Genomic DNA, 27299 nt, shown 5'->3' with positions numbered 1-27299 from the left:
CAGACTACTAATAGGTCTACTACTGTAGATTCTAGAACAGTCTACTAATAGGTCTAGTACTACTACTGTAGATTCTAGAACAGTCTATTAATAGGTCTACTACTACTACTGTAGATTCTAGAACAGACTACTAATTGGTCTACTACTACTACTGTAGATTCTAGAACAGACTACTAATAGGTCTACTACTACTACTGTAGATTCTAAAACAGTCTACTAATTGGTCTACTACTACTACTGTAGATTCTAGAACAGACTACTAATTGGTATACTACTACTACTGTAGATTCTAGAACAGACTACTAATTGGTATACTACTACTACTGTAGATTCTAGAACAGACTACTAATTGGTCTACTACTACTACTGTAGATTCTAGAACAGACTACTAATTGGTCTACTACTACTACTGTAGATTCTAGAACAGTCTACTAATAGGTCTACTACTACTACTGTAGATTCTAGAACAGACTACTAATTGGTATACTACTACTACTGTAGATTCTAGAACAGACTACTAATTGGTACTACTACTGTAGATTCTAGAACAGACTACTAATTGGTATTACCTACTACTGTAGATTCTAGAACAGACTACTAATTGGTTACTACTACTACTACTGTAGATTCTAGAACAGTCTACTAATAGGTCTACTACTACTACTGTAGATTCTAGAACAGACTACTAATTGGTATCTACTACTACTACTGTAGATTATAGAACAGACTACTTAGGTCTACTACTACTATTGTAGATTCTAGAACAGTCTACTAATAGGTCTACTACTGTAGATTCTAGAACATACTACTACCGGTGGTCTCTACTACTACTGTAGATTCTAGAACAGACTACTACCGGTAGGTCTTACCTACTGTAGATTCTAGAACAGTCTACTAATAGGTCTACTACTGTAGATTCTAGAACAGTCTACTATTAGGTCTACTACTACTACTGTAGATTCTAGAACAGACTACTAATAGGTCTACTACTACTACTGTAGATTCTAGAACAGACTACTAATAGGTCTACTACTACTACTACAGTAGATTCTAGAACAGACTACTAATATGTCTACTACTACTACTGTAGCTTCTAGAACAGACTACTTCCAGTAGGTCTTCTACTACTATTGTAGATTCTAGAACAGACTACTAATAGTTCTACTACTACTACTGTAGATTCTAGAACAGACTACTAATAGGTCTACTTCTACTACTGTAGATTCTAGAACAGTCTACTAATAGGTCTACTACTACTACTGTAGATTCTAGAACATTCTACTAATAGGTCTACTACTGTAGATTCTAGAACAGACTACTAATAGTTCTACTACTACGACTGTAGATTCTAGAACAGACTACTAATTGGTCTACTACTACTACTGTAGATTCTAGAACAGTCTACTAATAGGTCTACTACTACTACTGTAGATTCTAGAACAGACTACTAATTGGTATACTACTACTACTGTAGATTCTAGAACAGACTACTAATAGGTCTACTTCTACTACTGTAGATTCTAGAACAGTCTACTAATAGGTCTACTACTACTACTGTAGATTCTAGAACATTCTACTAATAGGTCTACTACTGTAGATTCTAGAACAGACTACTAATAGTTCTACTACTACGACTGTAGATTCTAGAACAGACTACTAATTGGTCTACTACTACTACTGTAGATTCTAGAACAGACTACTAATTGGTCTACTACTACTACTGTAGATTCTAGAACAGTCTACTAATAGGTCTACTACTACTACTGTAGATTCTAGAACAGACTACTAATTGGTATACTACTACTACTGGAGATTCTAGAACAGTCTACTAATAGGTCTACTACTACTGTAGATTCTAGAACAGACTACTAATAGGTCTACTACTGTAGATTCTAGAACAGACTACTAATAGGTCTACTACTGTAGATTCTAGAACAGTCTACTAATAGGTCTACTACTGTAGATTCTAGAACAGACTACTAATAGGTCTACTACTGTAGATTCTAGAACAGTCTACTAATAGGTCTAGTACTACTACTGTAGATTCTAGAACAGTCTATTAATAGGTCTACTACTACTACTGTAGATTCTAGAACAGACTACTAATTGGTCTACTACTACTACTGTAGATTCTAGAACAGACTACTAATTGGTCTACTACTACTACTGTAGATTCTAGAACAGTCTACTAATAGGTCTAGTACTACTACTGTAGATTCTAAAACAGTCTATTAATAGGTCTACTACTACTACTGTAGATTCTAGAACAGACTACTAATAGGTCTACTACTACTACTGTAGATTCTAAAACAGTCTACTAATTGGTCTACTACTACTACTGTAGATTCTAGAACAGACTACTAATTGGTCTACTACTACTGTAGATTCTAGAACAGACTACTAATTGATCTACTACTACTACTGTAGATTCTAGAACAGACTACTAATTGGTATACTACTACTACTGTAGATTCTAGAACAGACTACTAATTGGTATACTACTACTACTGTAGATTCTAGAACAGACTACTAATTGATCTACTACTACTACTGTAGATTCTAGAACAGACTACTAATAGGTCTACTACTACTACTGTAGATTCTAGAACAGACTACTAATTGGTATACTACTACTACTGTAGATTCTAGAACAGACTACTAATTGGTATACTACTACTACTACTGTAGATTCTAGAACAGACTACTAATTGGTATACTACTACTACTACTGTAGATTCTAGAACAGTCTACTAATAGGTCTACTACTACTACTGTAGATTCTAGAACAGTCTACTAATAGGTATACTACTACTACTGTAGATTCTAGAACAGACTACTAATAGGTCTACTACTACTACTGTAGATTCTAGAACAGTCTACTAATAGGTCTACTGCTACTGTAGATTCTAGAACAGACTACTAATAGGTCTACTACTGTAGATTCTAGAACAGACTACTAATAGGTCTACTACTGTAGATTCTAGAACAGACTACTAATAGGTCTAGTACTACTACTCTAGATTCTAGAACAGACTACTAATTGGTCTACTACTACTGTAGATTCTAGAACAGTCTACTAATAGGTCTACTACTACTGTAGATTCTAGAACAGACTACTAATAGGTCTACTACTGTAGATTCTAGAACAGACTACTAATAGGTCTACTACTGTAGATTCTAGAACAGTCTACTAATAGGTCTACTACTGTAGATTCTAGAACAGACTACTAATAGGTCTACTACTGTAGATTCTAGAACAGTCTACTAATAGGTCTAGTACTACTACTGTAGATTCTAAAACAGTCTATTAATAGGTCTACTACTACTACTGTAGATTCTAGAACAGACTACTAATTGGTCTACTACTACTACTGTAGATTCTAGAACAGTCTACTAATAGGTCTAGTACTAATACTGTAGATTCTAAAACAGTCTATTAATAGGTCTACTACTACTACTGTAGATTCTAGAACAGACTACTAATAGGTCTACTACTACTACTGTAGATTCTAAAACAGTCTACTAATTGGTCTACTACTACTACTGTAGATTCTAGAACAGACTACTAATTGGTCTACTACTACTGTAGATTCTAGAACAGACTACTAATTGATCTACTACTACTACTGTAGATTCTAGAACAGACTACTAATTGGTCTACTACTACTGCTGTAGATTCTAGAACAGACTACTAATTGGTATACTACTACTACTGTAGATTCTAGAACAGACTACTAATTGGTATACTACTACTACTACTGTAGATTCTAGAACAGACTACTAATTGGTATACTACTACTACTGTAGATTCTAGAACAGACTACTAATTGGTCTACTACTACTACTGTAGATTCTAGAACAGACTACTAATTGGTCTACTACTACTACTGTAGATTCTAGAACAGTCTACTAATAGGTCTACTACTACTACTGTAGATTCTAGAACAGACTACTAATTGGTATACTACTACTACTGTAGATTCTAGAACAGACTACTAATTGGTATACTACTACTACTACTACTGTAGATTCTAGAACAGACTACCCAATTGGTATACTACTACTACTACTGTAGATTCTAGAACAGACTACTAATTGGTATACTACTACTACTGTAGATTCTGGAACAGTATACTAATAGGTCTACTACTACTACTGTAGATTCTAGAACAGACTACTAATTGGTATACTACTACTACTACTGTAGATTCTAGAACAGTCTACTAGTAGGTCTACTACTACTACTACTGTAGATTCTAGAACAGTCTACTAACAGGTATACTACTACTACTGTAGATTCTAGAACAGACTACTAATAGGTCTACTACTACTACTGTAGATTCTAGAACAGACTACTAATAGGTCTACTACTACTACTGTAGATTCTAGAACAGACTACTAATTGGTATACTACTACTACTACTGTAGATTCTAGAACAGACTACTAATTGGTATACTACTACTACTACTGTAGATTCTAGAACAGACTACTAATTGGTATACTACTACTACTACTGTAGATTCTAGAACAGTCTACTAATAGGTCTACTACTACTACTGTAAATTCTAGAACAGTCTACTAATAGGTATACTACTACCACTGTAGATTCTAGAACAGACTACTAATAGGTCTACTACTACTACTGTAGATTCTAGAACAGACTACTAATAGGTCTACTACTACTACTGTAGATTCTAGAACAGACTACTAATTGGTATACTACTACTACTACTGTAGATTCTAGAACAGACTACTAATTGGTATACTACTACTACTACTGTAGATTCTAGAACAGACTACTAATTGGTATACTACTACTACTACTGTAGATTCTAGAACAGTCCTCTAATAGGTATACTACTACTACTGTAGATTCTAGAACAGACTACTAATAGGTCTACTACTACTACTGTAGATTCTAGAACAGACTACTAATAGGGCTACTACTACTACTGTAGATTCTAGAACAGACTACTAATTGGTATACTACTACTACTACTGTAGATTCTAGAACAGACTACTAATTGGTATACTACTACTATTACTGTAGATTCTAGAACAGACTACTAATTGGTCTACTACTACTACTGTAGATTCTAGAACAGACTACTAATTGGTATACTACAGGATATTTCAGGATACATCACTGACACCTTTGCTGCAAGTGTGTTTTGACAAAAGTGTTTCTGTAGCTTAGTTGTTGTTACACACAAAGATGGTCATTTTGGATTGATAACTACTTTCCCTTATCTGTTTTTAGGAAATGAAGGGTGGAAAGACCTTTGCAAAGGTAATATTTTGCTCTTGAATTCATAGTCCCTAACCACGTTTCCTTCCACAGTTTCTATGCGAGTAAAGTTATACTGTATAAAAAGAGCTGTGATGAGAACAACAACTTTAACGCAATGATTTTTATCTGCAACAAGTCATTTTGCTGGAAACACACTAGTGGTGAGAAAATTTGCATATTTTCTTTAATGCCGATTTTTTTTTTTTTCTGCATGAAAATCTATCGCCAATTGGATGGAAACCTAGCTAGTGACAAACTAGGCATACTGGCATTTTAGAAGTAAATAAATAACTGAACATTCTTATCCTAATACAAATTACTGTTAGTCATTTAACACCTGATATGAGAATATCACTAAAGAATGAGGTCACCACTACCGACACATTCTTAAAAGGATAGTGCATTGATAGTATGGGAATACTTGCTAGTTTTTGCCCACTACAGTAGCTTCTTATGTTTGTGATTGTTATAAGCAGGCTCTGGGTCTACTACTACAACAGAGTGCTCTGTATTACAACTCTGTGGAACTGAGGCTCTGTTGCCAAGCTGTTTCCATAAACCTGAATATATCTGTTCTCACTCTCCTCTGTAGCTGGGTTTTGCTGACCTGAACCTGTCAGAGTTTGCTGGCTCTGGCAGCACCACACGGCGATGTCTACTAGAGGGTTACGATACCAAGAACACCAGACAGGACAACTCCATACTCAAGGTACAGTTCAGTCCAGTTAGACAGGCCTCCAGAACATTCCCACCAGTCCACAACTCCCTTCAGGAAGTTACAGTACGGGACTAGAGTCTGTCCTACTATGCCACACCCTACTTGGCTCTGTTCCACTACTCTAGAATGGGTTGCCCTACATGGCTCTGTTCTATTACTCCAGAATGGGTTGCCCTACTTGGCTCTGTTCTACTACTCTAGAATGGGTTGCCCTACATGGCTCTGTTCTATTACTCTAGAATGGGTTTCCCTACATGGCTTTGTTCTATTACTCTAGAATGGGTTTCCCTACTTGGCTCTGTTCTACTACTCTAGAATGGGTTGCCCTACTTGACTCTGTTCTATTACTCCAGAATGGGTTTCCCTACTTGGCTCTGTTCTACTACTCTAGAATGGGTTTCCCTACTTGGCTCTGTTCCACTACTCTAGAATGGGTTGGCCTACATGGCTCTGTTCTATTACTCTAGAATGGGTTTCTCTACTTGGCTCTGTTCTACTACTCTAGAATGGGTTGCCCTACTTGGCTCTGTTCTACTACTCTAGAATGGGTTTCCCTACTTGGCTCTGTTCCACTACTCTAGAATGGGTTGGCCTACATGGCTCTGTTCTATTACTCTAGAATGGGTTTCCCTACTTGGCTCTGTTCCACTACTCTAGAATGGGTTTCCCTACTTGGCTCTGTTCCACTACTCTAGAATGGGTTTCCCTACATGGCTCTGTTCTATTACTCTAGAATGGGTTGGCCTACATGGCTCTGTTCTATTACTCTAGAATGGGTTTCCCTACATGGCTCTGTTCTACTACTCTAGAATGGGTTGCCCTACATGGCTCTGTTCTATTACTCTAGAATGGGTTTCCCTACTTGGCTCTGTTCCACTACTCTAGAATGGATTTCCCTACATGGCTCTGTTCTATTACTCTAGAATGGGTTGGCCTACATGGCTCTGTTCCACTACTCTAGAATGGGTTTCCCTACTTGGCTCTGTTCCACTACTCTAGAATGGGTTGGCCTACATGGCTCTGTTCTATTACTCTTGAAATGGGTTTCCCTACTTGGCTCTATTCCACTACTCTAGAATGGGTTGGCCTACATGGCTCTGTTCTATTACTCTAGAATGGGTTGGCCTACATGGCTCTGTTCCACTACTCTAGAATGGGTTTCCCTACTTGGCTCTGTTCCACTACTCTAGAATGTGTTGGCCTACATGGCTCTGTTCTATTACTCTAGAATGGGTTTCCCTACTTGGCTCTGTTCTACTACTCTAGAATGGGTTGCCCTACTTGGCTCTGTTCTACTACTCTAGAATGGGTTTCTCTACTTGGCTCTGATTCTACTACTCTAGAATGGGTCGCTCTACTACTCTAGAATGGGTTGCTCTACTTGGATCTATGTCTACTACTCTAGAATGGGTTGCCCTACTTGGCTCTGTGTCTACTACTCTAGAATGGGTTGCTCTACTTGGCTCTGTGTCTACTACTCTAGAATGGGTTGCCCTACTTGGCTCTGTGTCTACTACTCTAGAATGGGTTGCTCTACTTGGCTCTGTTCTTACTATTCTAGCATGGGTTGCTCTACTTGTCTACACTGGGACCACTGATCTGAAATGCCTGGATAGGTGAAAAGCCTGTTACTAATGAGTGGTCATGAGGGAGAGGAGAGAAAGGGAACCATGTGAGGTTTTTGAGTCATAGCCAACATAGCTGAGTATTGGCACACATTGGGAGAAAGCTAATTGTTGGTTGTCACCCTGCCCTGCCCCCTAGTCACCATATGTTTACTAGTGTGTATGGGTAAACAGTCAGTAACTAGGGGTGTAATATCACTCATTACAGTTCAGGATGAAGTATCCTAATGATGCAACTGCTCTGACATGTGCATGAAGACAGGCAGGTCTGGGCCTGCGATATAGGACAGGCACCTGTAACCCTGTGAATGGATGTTGTAGATGTTTCGGGTAGAAGTTGTACTTAGACACATGTCTAGGATCAGCTTACCTATCCTAAATACGAACCAGAAACGGTGAAAGGGGAAAAGACGAAACTGACCTTAGATCAGTGTCAAGGGGCGACTTTATTCTATTTCATAGGGCCTGTGGATGTGTATGATCCCTGCTGACATGGGTTTTCTGTCACCTCTGTCACAGGTTGTCATCAGCACACAGCTCATGTCTGGGGACCCCTGCTTTAAAACGTAAGTTAACCTTCTTTCAATCCTTTTGGTGGGTTATGCCACAAACATGTTTAGGACTAAGCATTGTAGAAATGAATGCAGTTTTGGATAATGAATCAGTATAGGTAAGTAGGAAACATTGATGTGATTGGCAGACAGCCTGACCACAGACACATAGAGGAAACCAACTGCGCATTGAGCATCCTGTCTCTGAGTACACACAAGAAACTCTGAGTCACAGAAACAAGGGAGACTAACTTCCGTCCCGTAAGTCACTTTGGGTAAAAGCTAAAGCCCATGTAGATCAACAAATGGTCATACAATCATGGTATATATTATATAAAATGTTATGGTTATTTTGGGTATCTTGTGTGGGCATTGTTTCCTCAGCACTACATCAATTATTTGAAGTCAAAGAAAGTTGTGGCCACAATCTAACCGACTTCTGCCATTGAACATTAATAGAGACAGTTCTATTGTTTAGATGGTCATAAGAGAACTTCCCCACAGATTATGTCTGGTCTCTGTTGATAGAAACAACTGATTTGAGACCAGCTCAGACCTGAATGAAAACATTCTGAGCTAAACGCCACAGCAGGCCCAGGAACAGTAGTCAAAAAGACCATGACGTTCCCACACACTCCTGCCAGTGCTGAGAAGATGTGTGTTTGGATGGCTATGCCTTTACTGTGAATACACACACACACACACACACACACACTCTGTCTGAATCACACACTCGCTATTACACCACACCTCTAGACACTGTTCCTCGAACAGACAGTCTATCAATTGGCTGAATTGCACAGTGGATGTAATATACTGTAGAATTTATAGAGCCTCTATAGAGCTGTTATAGAGCCGTTAGAGAGCCTCTATAGAGCTGTTATAGAGCCGTTAGAGAGCCTCTATAGAGCTGTTATAGAGCCGTTAGAGAGCCTCTATAGAGCTGTTATAGAGCCGTTAGAGAGCCTCTATAGAGCTGTTATAGAGCCGTTAGAGAGCCTCTATAGAACTCTTATAGAGCCTTTATAGAACTGTTATAGAACATTTATAGAGCTGTTATAGAGCCATTATATAACTGTTATAGAGCTGTTATAGAGCCATTATAGAACTGTTATAGAGCTGCTATAGAGCCTCTATAGAGCTGTTATAGAGCCGTTAGAGAGCCTCTATAGAACTCTTATAGAGCCTTTATAGAACTGTTATAGAACTTTTATAGAGCTGTTATAGAGCCATTATAGAGCTGTTATAGAACTTTTATAGAGCTGTTATAGAGCCATTATAGAACTGTTATAGAGCCTTTAGAGAGGTGTTATAGAGCGTTTATAGTCTGTTTAGAGCGGACAATAAAAACCCTTTGTGTCTGAGTGTGGGGTAACTGAGCGCGCTGAGTCACAGAGGAAGACGAGCCAGAGAACAAACAGACAGACTCATGATATTGTACTCACTAGTATTGAGCCTGGTATTATTTTACTATGTAGGGGGAAGGGGGGGAATGGATTCTAATATACTGCTGGGATTCCAGGAAGGATTCAGAATCAGTCCCCACATACACAGTGAATGTTGAGTTGGTTTGTGTGGGAGGGTTGCCTTGGCTGAGGCCTCTGATAATGCAGTGAACTGGAGAGATGGTGAGTGTGGGAGGGTTGCCTTGGCTGAGGCCTCTGATAATGCAGTGAACTGGCAAGATGGTTAGTGTGGGAGGGTTGCCTTGGTTGAGGCCTCTGATAATGCAGTGAACTGGAGAGTTGGTTAGTGTGGGAGGGTTGCCTTGGCTGAGGCCTCTGATAATGCAGTGAACTGGAGAGATGGTTAGTGTGGGAGGGTTGCCTTGGCTGAGGCCTCTGATAATGCAGTGAACTGGAGAGATGGTGAGTGTGGGAGGGTTGCCTTGGCTGAGGCCTCTGATAATGCAGTGAACTGGAGAGATGGTTAGTGTGGGAGGGTTGCCTTGGCTGAGGCCTCTGATAATGCAGTGAACTGGAGAGTTGGTTCGTGTGGGAGGGTTGCCTTGGCTGAGGCCTCTGATAATGCAGTGAACTGGAGAGATGGTTAGTGTGGGAGGGTTGCCTTGGCTGAGGCCTCTGATAATGCAGTGAACTGGAGAGATGGTGAGTGTGGGAGGGTTGCCTTGGCTGAGGCCTCTGATAATGCAGTGAACTGGAGAGATGGTTAGTGTGGGAGGGTTGCCTTGGCTGAGGCCTCTGATAATGCAGTGAACTGGAGAGATGGTGAGTGTGGGAGGGTTGCCTTGGCTGAGGCCTCTGATAATGCAGTGAACTGGAGAGATGGTTAGTGTGGGAGGGTTGCCTTGGCTGAGGACTCTGATAATGCAGTGAACTGGAGAGATTCCAGCACAACACTTTCATGCAATCATAAAGGAGGTGTCTCTGAGTTCTCCTGGTGTGTGTGTGTGTGTGTGTCTTACTGAACTGTCCTACATAATGCAGTGAACACAGTGGTGAGTGTGGGATATTTCAGAGCTCTGTGGAAAGAAAGCCAAGGCTTTATGCAGTGAAGAGAAGAAACCACTCCAAAACTACTGACATCACAACACCTCCTCACATTCATCACATAATGTTCTCCTGCGTGTGTGTGTGTGTGTGTGCTTTCTCTCCTTCTGTATCTGTGTCTGTCTTGAACTGTCCTATAGAATGTATCTCTGTTTACACAGTTTCTTGGACATATTTCTGATCTCTGTGGAAAGAAAGCCCCCTCTCTGCATCTCTGTTTAACTTTCTCTCCCCACTCCAAAACTACTGACATCACACCCACACCTCCTCACATTCATCACATAATCTGTTTAACTTTCTCTCCTTCTGTCTGCATCTCTGTTTAACTTTCTCTCCCCCTCTCTGTATCTCTGTTTAACTTTCTCTCCCCCCTCTCTGTATCTCTCTGTTTAACTTTCTCTCCCCCTCTCTGTATCTCTGTTTAACTTTCTCTCCCCCTCTGTATCTCTCTGTTTAACTTTCCTCCTCCCTCTCTATATCTCTGTTTAACTTTCTCTCCCCCTCTCTGTATCTCTGTTTAACTTTCTCTCCCCCTCTCTGTATCTCTGTTTAACTTTCGCTCCCCCTCTCTGTATCTCTCTGTTTAACTTTCTCTCCACCCATCTCTCTGTTTCTACTTCTTCCTCACTTTCACATTTTCTATCCCTCTAAATCTCACTTTGCCTCTTCTACATCATTTTAGTCCACCCCCTCTCCCCTCATGAATTAGCCTCGTTCACCAGAAAAATAAAAGAAGTGAGAGACTTGGTGGTTTCCTGTCTTGTAAAAGAAGTGAGAGACGTGGTGGTTTCCTGTCTTGTAAAAGAAGTGAGAGACGTGGTGGTTTCCTGTGTTGTAAAAGCGGGGTTATTAAAGAGCAGAAGAGCAGCTAACCGGAAATATAGCTTATGAATTAATTGATCTTATTACAGATCAGAACTTCTGATAGGGTATTATTAATGTCCTCTACTGCGATTGATGTCCTCTACTGCGATTGATGTCCTCTACTGCGATTAATGTCCTCTACTGCGATTGATGTCCTCTACTGCGATTAATGTCCTCTACTGTGATTAATGTCCTCTACTGCGATTGATGTCCTCTACTGCGATTAATGTCCTCTACTGCGATTAATGTCCTCTACTGCGATTGATGTCCTCTACTGCGATTGATGTCCTCTACTGTGATTAATGTCCTCTACTGTGATTAATGTCCTCTACTGTGATTAATGTCCTCTACTGTGATTAATGTCCTCTACTGCGATTGATGTCCTCTACTGTGATTAATGTCCTCTACTGTGATTAATGTCCTCTACTGCGATTGATGTCCTCTACTGCGATTGATGTCCTCTACTGTGATTAATGTCCTCTACTGTGATTGATGTCAGTTCTAAGGTTGTTTATAGGAATTGATGTCATGTTATGTGATTAATGTTGTAGGCAGGATTACATTCATTACATTTAAGTCATTGATGACGCTCTTATCCAGAGCGATTACAAATTGTGAATTCACCTTATGACATCCAGTGGAACAGCCACTTTACAATAGTGCATCTAAATAATTTAAGGGGATTAATGATTACTTTATCCGATCCTAATGTCCTTAAAGGAGGTGGGGTTTAATGTCCTCGGACTGTGATTAATGTCCTGGCGTACGTGAGGGAGTTTGTTCCAATGTCGAACAGTTTTGACTGGGCTGAGCGGGAACTGTCTTCCTCAGTGGTAATGGCGAGCAGGCCAGATTGATGTCCAGTGCCCTTGTTTGTGATTAATGTCCTCTACTGCGATCAATGTCCTCTACTGTGATTAATGTCCTCTACTACATTAATGTCGCTCGGTCACAAGCGAGGCCTTCTAATTGTCCCTAGAATTTCTAAGCAAACAGCTGGATTGATGTCCTCTACTGCGATTAATGTCCTCTACCGATTGGAATGTCCTCTACTGTGATTAATGTCCTCTACTGCGATTCATGTCCTCAGTGGGTCATATGATTGAGTGTAGTCTACAGGTGATTAATGTCTTCTACTGTGATTAATGTCCTCTACTGTGATTAATGTCCCCTCTTTCCACTGGGATTAATGTCCTATTACAGGAGCTAAGTCCTCATCACTGTGATTAATGTCTTTAAATGTGATTACATGTCCTCTACTGTGATTAACCATCCTGCAAAGATGACTACATGTCCACAGTGCAGAATGTCCTGTACTGAAGAATCCTAGAGTGTCAGTAAAGTTCTAAGGTTGTTTATAGGAAGGGATGGGTCATGTTATGTCATAAAAAGAATGGTGTTCATGGGATGGTTGTATAACATGTGTTTATACCATTTAGCCAGTCACTTTCAAATGACCGTATGAACAAACAGATAGACATCCTCAAACCAACCAACAACCGTACATGGTAGCAAGTAGGTTTGGAACAGGTGTGTGGGGTGTTGGGTTTGGGTTGTAAAATGGTTCAGGGTGAATGTCAATGTCCCTGTGTCCCCTTTAGGCCACCGTCCACAGCCATGAAACTGGGCATCCAGCAGGCAGAGGCAGGGTGTCTCTACGAAGACAGGAAGGGAGGGGACACCCACACACCCTGCCTCCCCATACCAGGTACATATACACACCCTGCCTCCCCATACCAGGTACACAGCCACACCCTGCCTCCCCATACCAGGTACACACACAGACCCTGCCTCCCCATACCAGGTAAACAGCCACACCCTGCCTCCCCATACCAGGTACACACACACACCCTGCCTCCCCATACCAGGTACACAGCCACACCCTGCCTCCCCATACCAGGTAAACAGCCACACCCTGCCTCCCCATACCAGGTACACAGCACACACCCTGCCTCCCAATACCAGGTACACACACACACCCTGCCTCTGGGTACCAGGAAAACACACACACCAGGTACACACACACCCTGTCTCCCCATACACACACACCCTGTCTCCCCAGGTACACACACACCCTGTCCCCCCAGGTACACAGCCACACCCTGTCCCCCCAGGTACACAGCCACAGCCTGTCCCCCCAGGTACATATACACACACACCCTGTCTCCCCATACACACACACCCTGTCTCCCCATACCACAGCCACACCCTGCCTCCCCATACCAGGTACACACACACCCTGTCTCCCCATACCACACACACCCTGTCTCCCCATACCAGGTACACAGCCACACCCTGTCTCCCCCCATACACACACACACCCTGTCTCCCCATACCAGGTACACACACACCCTGCCTCCCCATACCACACACACACCCTGTCTCCCCATACCACACACACACCCTGCCTCCCCATACCAGGTACACACACACACCCTGCCTCCCCATACCAGGTACACAGCCACACCCTGCCTCCCCATACACACACACCCTGAGTCCCCATACCACACACACCCTGCCTCCCCATACCAGGTACACACACACACCCTGTCCCCCCAGGTACACACACACCCTGTGTCCCCATACCACACAGCCACACCCTGTCCCCCCGTACACACACAGCCTGTCTCCCCGTACACACACACCCTGTGTCCCCATACACACACACCACCCTGCCTCCCCATACCAGGTAAACAGCCACACCCTGTCTCCCCCAGGTACACACACACAGCCTGCCTCCCCATACCAGGAACACTCACCCAAATGCCTCCCATACCCGCCACAGCTCTGGACACTTTTGAATTGATTTACAGCAGTAAACAGGATTGAACCCCGTTATTCATGAATCATTAGTGCTAATGCCTCGTGCAGATGTTGTGTCAATGTTGTGCTGACGTTGTGCTGCTATCCCCTCCTGCTCAGAGCCCCCAGGGAAGTGTGTGTCTGTTACCTGATGAGCCACAGCATCTGGCCACTCTAGAACATCCAGCATGCCAGCCAACAGTCCAAAGTGTCAGGTATCTAAACACCACGTCTGAACCAGATATTAATTACAAAAGGCGACCTATTATGAATTAAAAAGATTATGAATAGTATGTATGAATGTCTGAAAGGCCATAGCTTGTCCCCCAGAGTTATCTTTGTGGTTGTGAAATCTGTCTCCATTAAGTGTCTACCACTGTCGTGTGGAGTGTAACATTGCCTACCAGGTTCCCCACACCCTGGCTATAGCTCAGGTCACCACGTCTCCTCCAGCCTATCAGAGCTCACACACAAGAGGAACCCCTCAGCGGGCTCCCCTCCACAGGCATCGGCAGTATTCCTGAACCCAGCGTGGACCGGGGGGCTGAGAGGACACCCTGTCTCCCCATACACACACCTCCTGTCTCTGTCACCTGCACCCTGTCTCCCCATGCCTGAACACCCCCACCCCCACAAAGACGCTGCCTCCTCAGAGAGACACAGCAGGTAATATCTGCACACTTACTCACTCACCTCTGACCTTTCAACCTGAACCCCCACACCCTGTCCCCCACAAACAGCCTGCCTCCTCAGACAGACTCAGCAGGTAATATCTGCACACTTCTCACTCACCTCTGACCTTTCAACCTGAACCCCACACCCCACACAGAGCCTGCCTCCTCAGAAGACTCAGCAAATACTCACACTTCTCACTCAGCTCTGACCTTTTCAACCTGATTTACCCCCAGTATGGCAGAGCTTGCCCCTCATTCATGAATCATTAGTGTAATATCTGCAGATGTTGTGTCAATCACCTCTGACCTTTCAACCTATCCCCCCTGCTCAGAGCCCACAGGGAAGCTCTGTCTGTTCAGATGAGCTCAGCATCTGGCCATCTAGAACACCAGCTATGCCAGCCACTGACCAAAGTTTCAACCTAAACCCCACGTCTGAACCAGATATTAATTACACAGAGCTCTGCCTATTATGAATTAAAAAGATTATGAATCAGTAGTATGAATGTCTGCACACTTACTCACTCACCTCTGTGGTTTCAACCTGTCTCCCCCCACACAGAGCTCTGCCTCCTCAGAGGACTCAGCAGGTCAATATCTCCAGCCTACTCAGCTCACCTCTGACCTTTCAACCTGGGCTCCCCCCCAGGCACAGAGCTCTGCCTCCTCAGCGTGGACTCAGCAGGTAATATCTACACACTCACTCACCACTGACCTTTCAACCTGAACCCCACCACCCCCACAAAGAGCTCTGCCTCCTCAGAGAGACTCAGCAGGTAATATCTGCACACTTACTCACTCACCTCTGACCTTTCAACCTGAACCCCACCCCCACACAGAGCTCTGCCTCCTCAGAGAGACTCAGCAGGTAATATCTGCACACTTACTCACTCACCTCTGACCTTTCAACCTGAACCCCCCCCCCACAGAGCTCTGCCTCCTCAGAGAGACTCAGCAGATAATATTTTCACACACACTCACTCACCTTTGACCTTTCAACCTGAACACCCCCACACAGAGCTCTGCCTCCTCAGAGAGACTCAGCAGATAATATTTTCACACACACTCACTCACCTCTGACCTTTCAACCTGAACACCCCCCCACCCCCACACAGAGCTCTGCCTCCTCAGAGAGACTCAGCAGATAATATCTACACACTCACTCACCACTGACCTTTCAACCTGAACACCCCCCCACCCCCACACAGAGCTCTGCCTCCTCAGAGAGACTCAGCAGAGGTAAGACTCAGCAGGTAATATCACACACTCACTCACCTCTGGCCTTTCAACCTGAACACCCCCACCCCCACACAGAGCTCTGCCTCCTCAGAGAGACTCAGCAGGTAATATCTACACACACACTCACTCACCTTTGACCTTTCAACCTGAACACCCCCCACCCCCACACAGTGCTCTGCCTCCTCAGAGAGACTCAGCAGGTAATATCTACACACTCACTCACCTCTGACCTTTCAACCTGAACACCCACCCCCACACAGAGCTCTGCCTCCTCAGAGAGACTCAGCAGGTAATATCTACACACTCACTCACCACTGACCTTTCAACCTGAACACCCCCCCACCCCCACACAGAGCTCTGCCTCCTCAGAGAGACTCAGAAGGTAATATCTACACACTCACTCACCTCTGACCTTTCAACGGAGTATCACAATGTAATCATCAGACGAGAACAGTAGTCTGTTATGGTGCTGCTGGCAATGTTCCATCTCATCCACCCTTCTTTCTTTCTCACGTGTGTGTGTGTGTATATACATGGTGTGTGTGTGTATATACATGGTGTGTGTATATACATGGTGTGTGTGTGTGTGTGTCTCAGGCATCCAGTGAAGCAGAGCTCGGTGGAGTGTCAGCTGAAGAGGGTAGACGCCACGCGGGTAGATGCTGACGACATCGTGGAGAAGATCCTCCAGAGCCAGGACTTCAGCCACGGCCTGCTGGACTCCAGTGCTGAGGGTACGCTCACCATGCTAGATGTTAGCTCAATGTTCAGGGCTAGACTTTACCCAGCTCAGACACTTAGACTAGCTCAGAGGGCTAGCTCAGAGGGCTTTACCCAGCTCAGACACTTAGACTAGCTCAGAGGGCTAGGTTTTACCCAGCTCTCTTTTTTTCAGAGACTGCAGCCAAGATTTAGTGGAGTCTATTGTAGAGGAAACTGTTTCCATGGATACTAGCAGGAATATAGGCCATAGTGGAGAGAGAGTTTAGCATGTGAGAGATGACTCCTGGCAGAGCTCTGTATACACCAGTCACGTCAGACAGACTCTACTGTCCTGTACACATCACAAGTTATGGCTACTTATAACCAGGTAGGCCAGATCACCTTTATTTAACCAGGTAGGCCAGATCACCTTTATTTAACCAGGTAGGCCAGATCACCTTTATTTAACCAGGTAGGCCAGATCACCTTTATTTAACCAGGTAGGCCAGATCACCTTTATTTAACCAGGTAGGCCAGATCACCTTTATTTAACCAGGTAGGCCAGATCACCTTTATTTAACCAGGTAGGCCAGATCACCTTTATTTAACCAGGTAGGCTAGTTGAGAACAAGTTCTCATTTGCAACTGCGACCTGGCCAAGATAAAGCAAAGCAGTGTGACACAGACAACAACACAGAGTTACACATGGAATAAACAATAAACAAGCCAATAACAAAACAGGTCAATGACACAGTAGAGTCTATATACAGTTTGTGTGCAAAAGGCATGAGGAGACAGGCAATAAATAGGCCAGCGAATAAGGATACAATTTAGCAGATTAACATTGGAGTGATAAATGAGCAGATGATGATATGCAAGTAGAGATACTGAGATGTTTAAAAGAGCAGAAAAGTCAATAAAAACAGTATGGGGATTAGGTATTTTAGATTGGGTGGGCTATTTACAGATGGACTATGTACAGCTGTAGTGATTGGTTAGCTGCTCAGATAGTTGATGTTTAAAGTTGGTGAGGGAAATAAAAGTCTCCAACTTCAGCCTGTTTTGCAATTCTTTCCAGTAACTGGCAGCAGACAACTGGAAGGAAATCCCCTCAAATGAGGTGTTGTGCTTTGGGGATGATAAGTGAGATACTCCCTGCTGGAATCCCCTCCACTGTGTCTCACTCGGGTGGGTGTTGTTATCGTGACCAGTGAACTGAGATAAGGCGGAGCATTACCTAGACTTATAGATGACCTGTAGCCATGTCTCTCTCACAGTGAAAGCCCCTCCAGGTCCAGCCAACTAGAGCATGCACTCCATGTGGTGGGTGGCCCTCCACTCCCTCTCACAGTAAAAGCCCCCTCCACTCCTCACATCACAGTAAGGTGATTTGGTAACAAAAGCCCCGGATGGCACTGTGATAGCCCCTGCATCCAGTTTGCTGAGTGTTGGAAGCTATTTTGTAGATGACATCCCTGTCTCACTCAAGTCGAGGATCAGTAGGATAGTCAGTTTTACTAGGGTAAGTTTCCATGTCTCTCTGAGTGAAGGAGGCTTTGTTGCGAAATAGAAAGCCGATTCTAGATTTGATTTTCGATTGGAGATGTTTAATATGAGTCTGGAAGGACTCTAATGGACTCTAAAGGTACCTAATGGACTTTTTGATTAGCTATTTTAGTTGACTCGTTTTTTCAAAGCCCCTTAACTCCCTGTCTCTCTCACGGTAAATCCCCTCCACTCCTTGTCTCTCTCACAGTAAAGCCCCTCCACTCCCTGTCTCTCTCACGGTAAATCCCCTCCACTCCCTGTCTCTCTCACAGTAAAGCCCCTCCACTCCCTGTCTCTCTCACAGTAAAGCCCCTCCACTCCCTGTCTCTCTCACGGTAAAGCCCCTCCACTCCCTTTCTCTCTCACAGTAAAGCCCCTCCACTCCATGTCTCTCTCACGGTAAAGCCCCTCCACTCCCTTTCTCTCTCACAGTAAAGCCCCTCCACTCCATGTCTCTCACAGTATAAAGCCCCTCCACTCCATGTCTCTCTCACAGTAAAGCCCCTCCACTCCATGTCTCTCTCACGGTAAAGCCCCTCCACTCCCTGTCTCTCTCACAGTAAAGCCCCTCCACTCCATGTCTCTCTCACAGTAAAGCCCCTCCACTCCATGTCTCTCTCACGGTAAAGCCCCTCCATCCCTCCCTGTCTCTCTCACAGTATAAAGCCCCTCCACTCCTTGTCTCTCTCACAGTAAAGCCCCTCCACTCCCTGTCTCTCTCACAGTAAAGCCCCTCCACTCCCTGTCTCTCTCACAGTAAAGCCCCTCCACTCCCTGTCTCTCTCACAGTAAAGCCTCTCCACTCCCTGTCTCTCTCACAGTAAATCCCCCCCACTCCCTGTCTCACTCACAGTAAAGCCCTTCCACTCCCTGTCTCACTCACAGTAAAGCCCTTCCACTCCCTGTCTCACTCACAGTAAAGCCCTTCCACTCCCTGTCTTTCTCACAGTAAAGCCCCTCCACTCCATGTCTCTCTCACAGTAAGGCCCCTCCATGTCTCTCTCACAGTAAAGCCCCTCCACTCCATGTCTCTCTCACGGTAAAGCCCCTCCACTCCCTGTCTCTCTCACGGTAAAGACCCTCCACTCCCTTTCTCTCTCACAGTAATGCCCCTCCACTCCATGTCTCTCTCACAGTAAGGCCCCTCCATGTCTCTCTCACAGTAAAGCCCCTCCACTCCATGTCTCTCTCACGGTAAAGCCCCTCCACTCCCTTTCTCTCTCACAGTAAAGCCCCTCCACTCCATGTCTCTCTCACGGTAAAGCCCCTCCACTCCCTTTCTCTCTCACAGTAAAGCCCCTCCACTCCATGTCTCTCACAGTATAAAGCCCCTCCACTCCATGTCTCTCTCACAGTAAAGCCCCTCCACTCCATGTCTCTCTCACGGTAAAGCCCCTCCACTCCCTGTCTCTCTCACAGTAAAGCCCCTCCCCTCCATGTCCCTCACGGTAAAGCCTCTACACTCCATGTCTCTCTCACGGTAAAGCCCCTCCACTCCCTGTCTCTCTATTGTAAAGCCTCTACACTCCATGTCTCTCTCACAGTAAAGCCCCTCCACTCCATGTCTCTCTCACAGTAAAGCCCCTCCATGTCTCTCTCACAGTAAAGCCCCTCCACTCCATGTCTCTCTCACGGTAAAGCCCCTCCACTCCCTATTTCCCTGTCTCACTCACAGTAAAGCCCTTCCACTCCCTGTCTCTCTCACAGTAAAGCCCTTCCCTCCACTCCCTGTCTCCCTGTCTTTCACAGTAAAGCCCTCCACTCCATGTCCTCTCCACTCCATGTCTCTCTCACAGTAAAGCCCCTCCACTCCATGTCTCTCTCACAGTAAAGCCCCTCCACTCCCCCCTCCACTCCATGTCTCTCTCACAGTAAAGCCCCTCCACTCCATGTCTCTCTCACGGTAAAGCCCCTCCACTCCCTGTCTCTCTCACAGTAAAGCCCCCTCCACTCCCTGTCTCTCTATTGTAAAGCCTCTACACTCCATGTCTCTCTCACAGTAAAGCCCCTCCACTCCATGTCTCTCACAGTAAGGCCCCTCCACTCCCTGTCTCACTCACGGTAAAGCCCCTCCACTCCCTGTCTCTCTCACAGTAAAGTCCCTCCACTCCCTGTCTCTCTCACAGTAAAGCCCCTCCACTCCATGTCTCTCACAGTAAATCCCCCCCACTCCCTGTCTCACTCACAGTAAAGCCCCTCCACTCCATGTCTCTCTCACAGTAAAGCCCCTCCACTCCATGTCTCTCTCACAGTAAAGCCCCTCCACTCCCTGTCTCTCTCACGGTAAAGCCTCTCCACTCCCTGTCTCTCTCACAGTAAAGCCTCTCCACTCCCTGTCTCTCTCACAGTAAAGCCCCTCCACTCCATGTCTCTCTCACAGTAAAGCCCCTCCACTCCATGTCTCTCTCACAGTAAAGCCCCTCCACTCCCTGTCTCTCTCACAGTAAAGCCCCTCCACTCCATGTCTCTCTCACAGTAAAGCCCCTCCACTCCATGTCTCTCTCACAGTAAAGCCCCTCCACTCCCTGTCTCTCTCACGGTAAAGCCTCTCCACTCCCTGTCTCTCTCACAGTAAAGCCTCTCCACTCCCTGTCTCTCTCACAGTAAAGCCCCTCCACTCCATGTCTCTCTCACAGTAAAGCCCCTCCACTCCATGTCTCTCTCACAGTAAAGCCCCTCCACTCCCTGTCTCTCTCACAGTAAAGCCCCTCCACTCCATGTCTCTCTCACAGTAAAGCCCCTCCACTCCATGTCTCTCTCACAGTAAAGCCCCTCCACTCCATGTCTCTCTCACGGTAAAGCCCCTCCACTCCCTGTCTCTCTCACGGTAAAGCCCCTCCACTCCCTTTCTCTCTCACACTAACGAATGCTTGTCAATAACCACTTATTTTTAGATGGCTAAGCAAATAACCACAGGCCATTTTGGCAGCGTGGCGACCTTGCGTTGATTGACAGTATCTTGTTTGTGCGTTACAGAGGAGGGGCTCAGGCTGTTTGTTGGTCCTGGTGGAAGCACAGCGCTGGGAAGCCAACACACCAGGTGGGTGACATTATTACCTAATGCATCAGAAAGTGGGTGACACCATAGAGATAGAATGACTACAAAGGGACACACAACAGCAGGCACTCCTAGCAACAATCACTGTCACTGAATCACGATAACAGATAACATTTAAAGGGATAGGGCATAATTTTGTCAATTAACTATCTACCTCGAACTTCCTTCATACTGGACGCAGACAAAAAGAATGTATCCATTCAGTAGATAAAATACTTAATTGTCAAAATCTTGCACTGTCCCTTTAATGCACAAGGGTCAATCGATAGAATATATGATTAATAGAATGTGATTGTTTGTTGTGAAGTGTTTTTCAGTAACACCCTTTCACTTGTTTGGTGTGAGTTGTTGCTGGTTGGATAATGACGTGTGTGACGTTCTCTTTCAGGGTTGGCGCGGGGCCCTACGAGCAGGTGGTGATCAGACGCTAGCCCCCTGGGTGTGGATGTGTCTCATAAGGTGCCAGAACACCACAGAGTCTGACAGAGGGAAATAGTTCTCACCTCTATGCAGGACAAACATTTGTTCCAATGGGAGTCCAGGTCTGAGGTGTGGAACCTGTGTAAGCCTGTCCCCCTAGTGTTGAAGCTAGGAGGTGACCTGAAGTTCATGATTACAACTTGTTCAATAACTTTCAGAAGAAAGAGGATATATTGATATATATACACACACTGTGCAGTCAGAAAGTATTGAGACCCCTGGATTCTTTCCACATTTTGTTACAGTCTTATATATATATATCATCCATTTTAGAATATATATATATATATTATATATATATATATATATTCAATCTACACACAATACCCCATAATGACAAAGCAAAAACTATTTTTCGACATTTATTAAAAGTGGAAAGATCACATTTACATAAGTATTCAGACCCTTTACTCAGTACTGTGTTGAAGCACATTTGTCAGCGATTACAGCCCTGAGTCTTCTTGGGTTTGACGCTACAAGCTTGGCGCACCTGTATTTGGGGAGTTTCTCCCATTCTTCTCTGCAGATCCTCTCAAGCTCTGTCAGGATGGATGGGGAGCATCGCTGCACAGCTATTTTCAGGTCTCTCCAGAGATGTTCGATCGGGTTAAAGTGTGGGTTCTGACTGGGCCACTCAAGGACATTCAGATACTTGTCCTAAAGCCACTCCTGCATTTTCTTGGCTGTGTGCTTTGGGTCGCTGTCCTTTAGGAAGGTGAACCTTCGCCCCAGTCTGAGGTCCTGAGCACTCTGGAGCAGGTTTTCATCAAGGATCTCTTTGTACTTTTCTCCGTTAATCTTTTCCTCGATCCTGACTAGTCTCCCAGTCCCTGCCACTGAAAAACATCCCCACAGCATGATGCTGCCACCAACATGCATCACCGTAGGGATGGTGCAAGGTTTCTTCCATTCAGGCCAAAGACTTCAATCTTGGTTTCATCAGACCGGAGAACCTTGTTTATTATGGTCTGAGAGTCCTTTAGGCAAACTCCAAGTGGGTAGACATGTGCCTTTTACTGAGGAGTGGCTTCCATCTGGCCACTCTACCATAAAAGCCTGATTGGTTGAGTGCTGCAGAGATGGTTGTCCTTCTGGAAGTTTCTCCCATCTCCACAGAGGAACTGGAGCTCTTTCAGAGTGACCTTTGGGTCCTTGTTCACCTCCCAACCCTTCTCCCCGAAGTGGCCAGCTCTCGGAAGAGTCTTGGTGGTTCCAATCTTCTTCCATTTAATAATGAAGGAGGCCACTGTGTTCTTGGGGACCTTCAATGCTGCAGAAATATTTTGGTACCTTTCCCCAGATCTGTGCCTCGACACAATCCTGTTTTCGAGCTCTACGGACAATTCCTCCGACTTCATGGCTTGGTTTTTGCTCTGACGTGCACTGTCAACTGTAGGACCTTATATAGACAGGTGTGTGCCTTTCCAAATCATAAAACAAAAAATCAATTTTAGAATAAGGCTGCAACGTAACAAAATGTGGAAAAAGGGAAGGGGTCTGAATACTTTCTGAATGCACTGTATATATTGAGTACTGTTGGAATTAAACTGTGCAGGGTGGTATAATGTTCTCTACCCAGAGAGGCTAGACTTTCAACTCTGCAGTACTTCTGTTCAATGAAGACTTCTTGTTATACAAGTAGGAGAATGCTCAGCTCTTACAACAAAAAGGGCTTGTTGTTTTTTTTAAATGTTTTTTTAGTCCTTCCAAATGGTTCTAGGTTCCTCTGGGAGGTATTTTGTAATTTACTGTTTTATTGTTTGGTATGTTGCTGCTTGATATGTTCACTGTGTAAAATGTGTAGTATTTCACACACACAGGTGTTTTAACTGACAAAGTGTGGCAATGAGCTGGTTTCATTTACCACAAGGACCTTAAGACTGACTAAAGAACTATACACAGACAGCTTGCCGGACGTCACCGACCTACAGGTGCCCTGCTCTGTCAAATGAACAAAGATGACCTGGCATATCTGTTTAGCGATACATGGAGGCCCAAGAGGCAAGCACATCATTAGCTCAAGAACATTATTAAGATTCTATGAGCAGAGAAATTATATAAGTGCCAGATGGGGTTGCCTCTTGGCTCCTTACGATGAAGTAATGAAAGGAGGAGAAAGCAAAGGGAGGAGGAGTGTCAACATCAGATGGAGGTGAAGAAGATGTCCTTGAAGCTATAGATTAGGGTTAAGGTTTCAAATCCTCAGGAAAAATGGTTATACAGTAAATGTACTATGCTCGATGATCCCAAAACGGACAGTTCAGTTCACAGTGTGTTGCTTTGATATACAAAACTGTATTGGGAGAGAAGCCTCCTTGGACAGAAAACGTTAATCTTTTCAGAAAGCTTATTTTCATACAAAAACAGGCACTCCTAGCAACAACTCCTAGTAAGTAGGAGGGAAAACTGATTTAGGGACAGTAAACATGGTTGACGTTTTGAAAGTGGAAAGTGGGGCAAGTACAGCTTCACTCAAGGGAAGATGGAGTCAGTCAAGTACAGCTTCACTCAAGGGAAGATGGAGTCAGTCAAGTACAGCTTCACTCAAGGGAAGATGGAGTCAGTCAAGTACAGCTTCACTCAAGGGAAGATGGAGTCAAGGGAAGATGGAGTACAGCTTCACTCAAGGGAAGATGGAGTCAAGTACAGCTTCACTCAAGGGAAGATGGAGTCAGTCAAGTACAGCTTCACTCAAGGGAAGATGGAGTCAAGTACAGCTTCACTCAAGGGAAGATGGAGTCAAGTACAGCTTCACTCAAGGGAAGATGGAGTCAGTCAAGTACAGCTTCACTCAAGGGAAGATGGAGTCAGTCAAGTACAGCTTCACTCAAGGGAAGATGGAGTCAGTCAAGTACAGCTTCACTCAAGGGAAGATGGAGTCAAGTACAGCTTCACTCAAGGGAAGATGGAGTCAGTCAAGTACAGCTTCACTCAAGGGAAGATGGAGTCAGTCAAGTACAGCTTCACTCAAGGGAAGATGGAGTCAGTCAAGTACAGCTTCACTCAAGGGAAGATGGAGTCAAGTACAGCTTCACTCAAGGGAAGATGGAGTCAAGTACAGCTTCACTCAAGGGAAGATGGAGTCAGTCAAGTACAGCTTCACTCAAGGGAAGATGGAGTCAAGTACAGCTTCACTCAAGGGAAGATGGAGTCAAGTACAGCTTCACTCAAGGGAAGATGGAGTCAGTCAAGTACAGCTTCACTCAAGGGAAGATGGAGTCAGTCAAGTACAGCTTCACTCAAGGGAAGATGGAGTCAAGTACAGCTTCACTCAAGGTAAGATGGAGTCAGTCAAGTACAGCTTCACTCAAGGGAAGATGGAGTCAAGTACAGCTTCACTCAAGGGAAGATGGGAGTCAAGCTTCACATGGAGTCAGTCAATGTACAGCTTCACTCAAGGTAAGATGGAGTCAGTCAAGTACAGCTTCACTCAAGGTGAGATGGGGTCAAGTACAGCTTCACTCAAGGGAAGATGGAGTCAAGTACAGCTTCACTCAAGGGAAGATGGAGTCAGTCAAGTACAGCTTCACTCAAGGGAAGATGGAGTCAAGTACAGCTTCACTCAAGGGAAGATGGAGTCAAGTACAGCTTCACTCAAGGGAAGATGGAGTCAGTCAAGTACAGCTTCACTCAAGGTGAGATGGGGTCAAGTACAGCTTCACAAGGGAAGATCAAGGGAAGATGGAGTCAAGGGAAGAGTCAAGTACAGCTTCACTCAAGGGAAGATGGAGTCAAGTACAGCTTCACTCAAGGGAAGATGGAGTCAAGTACAGCTTCACTCAAGGGAAGATGGAGTCAGTCAAGTACAGCTTCACTCAAGGTGAGATGGGGTCAAGTACAGCTTCACTCAAGGGAAGATGGAGTCAAGTACAGCTTCACTCAAGGGAAGATGGAGTCAGTCAAGTACAGCTTCACTCAAGGGAAGATGGAGTCAAGTACAGCTTCACTCAAGGGAAGATGGAGTCAAGTACAGCTTCACTCAAGGGAAGATGGAGTCAGTCAAGTACAGCTTCACTCAAGGTGAGATGGGGTCAAGTACAGCTTCACTCAAGGGAAGATGGAGTCAGTCAAGTACAGCTTCACTCAAGGGAAGATGGAGTCAGTCAAGTACAGCTTCACTCAAGGGAAGATGGAGTCAAGTACAGCTTCACTCAAGGGAAGATGGAGTCAGTCAAGTACAGCTTCACTCAAGGGAAGATGGAAGATCAGTCAAGTACAGCTTCACTCAAGGGAAGATGGAGTCAGTCAAGTACAGCTTCACTCAAGGGAAGATGGAGTCAGTCAAGTACAGCTTCACTCAAGGGAAGATGGAGTCAGTCAAGTACAGCTTCACTCAAGGGAAGATGGAGTCAAGTACAGCTTCACTCAAGGGAAGATGGAGTCAGTCAAGTACAGCTTCACTCAAGGGAAGATGGAGTCAGTCAAGTACAGCTTCACTCAAGGGAAGATGGAGTCAGTCAAGTACAGCTTCACTCAAGGGAAGATGGAGTCAGTCAAGGGAAGATGGAGTACAGCTTCACTCAAGGGAAGATGGAGTCAGTCAAGTACAGCTTCACTCAAGGGAAGATGGAGTCAAGTACAGCTTCACTCAAGGGAAGATGGAGTCAGTCAAGTACAGCAAGGGAAGATTCAGTCAAGTACAGCTTCACTCAAGGGAAGATGGAGTCAGTCAAGTACAGCTTCACTCAAGGGAAGATGGAGTCAGTCAAGTACAGCTTCACTCAAGGGAAGATGGAGTCAAGTACAGCTTCACTCAAGGGAAGATGGAGTCAAGTACAGCTTCACTCAAGGGAAGATGGAGTCAGTCAAGATACAGCTTCACTCAAGGGAAGATGGAGTCAAGTACAGCTTCACTCAAGGGAAGATGGAGTCAAGTACAGAGTCAAGTACAGCTTCACTCAAGGGAAGATGGAGTCAGTCAAGTACAGCTTCACTCAAGGGAAGATGGAGTCAAGTACAGCTTCACTCAAGGGAAGATGGAGTCAGTCAAGTACAGCTTCACTCAAGGGAAGATGGAGTCAGTCAAGTACAGCTTCACTCAAGGGAAGATGGAGTCAAGGGAAGATGGACAGTCAAGTACAGCTTCACTCAAGGGAAGATGGAGTCAAGTACAGCTTCACTCAAGGGAAGATGGAGTCAAGTACAGCTTCACTCAAGGGAAGATGGAGTCAGTCAAGTACAGCTTCACTCAAGGTGAGATGGGGTCAAGGGAAGATACAGTACAGCTTCACTCAAGG

The 27299-nt window shown here is 44.6% G+C and overlaps 1 pseudogene; it reads left to right on the top strand.

The window, feature by feature from the left end:
• LOC135510326 (EEIG family member 2-like) overlaps positions 1 to 23233 on the top strand; it is a 37232-nt pseudogene extending 13999 nt beyond the window's left edge.
• Positions 23234 to 27299: the final 4066 nt, after the last annotated feature.

The sequence above is a fragment of the Oncorhynchus masou genome, chromosome 3, assembly GCF_036934945.1.
Source record: "Oncorhynchus masou masou isolate Uvic2021 chromosome 3, UVic_Omas_1.1, whole genome shotgun sequence".
NCBI lineage: Eukaryota > Metazoa > Chordata > Actinopteri > Salmoniformes > Salmonidae > Oncorhynchus > Oncorhynchus masou.
The sequence above is the reverse complement of the archived record's forward strand: the minus strand, read 5'-3'. Positions and strand labels throughout refer to the sequence as shown.